The sequence below is a fragment of the Coregonus lavaretus genome (assembly GCF_964263955.1).
Source record: "Coregonus lavaretus genome assembly, contig: HAP1_SCAFFOLD_2168, whole genome shotgun sequence".
Lineage (NCBI taxonomy): Eukaryota > Metazoa > Chordata > Actinopteri > Salmoniformes > Salmonidae > Coregonus > Coregonus lavaretus.
In genome coordinates this window covers 27,503-30,193 of record NW_028156307.1, presented here as the reverse complement: position 1 = coordinate 30,193, position 2,691 = coordinate 27,503, and positions in this window count along the sequence as shown.

The window sequence follows — 2,691 nt, the reverse complement described above, 5'->3', positions numbered from 1 at the left end:
TCGCGTTTGGAACAGTACCTCATTTTGTCCACTAGGGGGTACTATTTGACAAGATGATCTAAAGACCACTTCTACACATTCATGCTGGAAGACAGGGTGATTACACGCGTTAAGCCAAGCTTCACCTTACTTTTAATCGTTGTTATTCAAGCTGACCTCTGATGGTAACAGAAGTACAATGGCATTAGTGACAACAGCAACAACCACACATTAAAATGTAGTCCTTCCAAGAGTCAAATATGCTGTAATGACATCATTGAAATATCTTATTTGACTTATCAGACTATATAATAGTCTTGTAACAATAAAGATACTGTATCATTGAGGCTTTTGTTAAAATGTGGTGAGGATTGTAATACATATGGCTTTGATGTCATACAAGCAAACCGGCAGGGATGTAGCTCAGTTGATAGAGCATGGCGTTTGCAACGCCAGGGTTGTGGGTTCGATTCCCACGGGGGGCCAGTATAAAAAAAATATATATGTATTCACTAACTGTAAGTCGCTCTGGATAAGAGCGTCTGCTAAATGACTAAAATGTAAATGTATACAACCGTCAGTCCAACTGTGTATTGAGGCCTTTAAATAAATAGTGATTTGATTTGACTGTTTATCCTTTTACTATATAATATTTTACTATATCATATTTTACTACATAATGTGGGTCCAGTCCTTTTGCTCCCACCACAGTCTGCCCTTCCAGACCAGACAGGTCCACGTCATCACACCTATCATCACCTACTGCTGGACACAACCAACAACACACACACACAACCATCTTCTCCACATTGGCAGTATCTTGACATACTGTTCCGTTGCCAGAGGTCTGCTCTCTGATATTCTGTCACAAAAGAAGCACCGTCCATTACTGTTTGTAGATTCTAGACCAGGGCTCCCCAACCCTGTTCCTGGAGAGCTACCCTCCTGTAGGTTTTAACTCTAACCCTGTTCCTGGAGAGATACCCTCCTGTAGGTTTTAACTCTAACCCTGTTCCTGGAGAGATACCCTCCTGTAGGTTTTAACTCCAACCCTGTTCCTGGAGAGATACCCTCCTGTAGGTTTTAACTCCAACCCTGTTCCTGGAGAGATACCCTCCTGTAGGTTTTAACTCCAGCCCTGTTCCTGGAGAGCTACCCTCCTGTAGGTTTTAACTCCAACCCTGTTCCTGGAGAGATACCCTCCTGTAGGTTTTAACTCCAACCCTGTTCCTGGAGAGATACCCTCCTGTAGGTTTTAACTCCAACCCTGTTCCTGGAGAGATACCCTCCTGTAGGTTTTAACTCTAACCCTGTTCCTGGAGAGATACCCTCCTGTAGGTTTTAACTCCAACCCTGTTCCTGGAGAGATACCCTCCTGTAGGTTTTAACTCCAACCCTGTTCCTGGAGATACCCTCCTGTAGGTTTTAACTCTAACCCTGTTCCTGGAGAGATACCCTCCTGTAGGTTTTAACTCCAACCCTAATCTAGTGCACCTGGTTCTAATAATTAGCAGGTTGATAAGCTGAATCAGGTTGGTTACCACTGGGGTTGGAGTGAAAACCTACAGGAGAGTGGCTCTCCAGGAACTGGATTGGAGAGCCCTCCCACTGGGCAAACACTGGTTGAATCAACATTGTTTCCACGTCATTTCAACAAAATAATTCAATGTGATGGCGTTGAATCATTGTGGAGAACTGATTGGATTTGCAAAAAGTCATCAACGTAATGGAATTTTGTATTTTTTTCACCCAACTTTTGACCTAAATCCAATGACATGGTGACATTGTTTGTTGATTTTCACGTTGCATTCATGTTAGACGACAACTCAACTACATTTTTTATCAAAACTAGACGTTGAACTGAAGTCTGTGCCCAGTGGGCTTTATCTAGACCAAATGAGGCGCTTGATGGTAGTGAGACTAATGACTAAGGAGAGGGGATGTTGACATGCAACATGTCTAGAGGCTATCTGTCAGTCCGATATCACACACACACACACACACACACACACACACACACACACACACACACACACTCATCAGCGAGATTCTGCGACTCAAGAGTAACTGATTGTATCAGGATCTCCCTGTTCCACCATGGGGTGCTGTACTGTATCAGCAAACAGGGTGATAGATAGAGGTTTGCGTCACAAATGGCACCCTATTCCCTATATAGTCCACTACTTTTGACCAGGACCCCATAGAGCGCTGGTCAAAATTAGTGCACTATATAGGGAATAGGGTGCCATTTGGGACGGCATACAGAGAGTAGAGATAATAAGTAGATACTGTATCAGCAGGAACGTGAGCGTCACTGTCAACAAACACCAGAGGGCAGCAGAGAGACAGGATCTATCACATCGATTTGATTATCTTTTTGACAAACTAATTTCCCCTTGGGGGTTAATAAAGGATCATCTCATTTCAGTCATTTCCTTGTTTGAGATATTATGTTACGTGTCATCAGGGGATGGAATTTAAGGATTTTGGGCACTGGCCAGCCGGGACCGTGATTTCTACTAGCCCGGGTAACATTCGCCCCCAAAATCTGTGCCATGCGATGTTTGAAAAGGGCTATCTTAATATCCATCCCTGCATGTAATATTAATTTCCAATATGAATACAAATAAAATAGTACATGTGGAATAAAAGACAGTTTACAGAATGCCTGAAACCAATAAAACGCAGTGTCTCAAATATAGAAATATAATC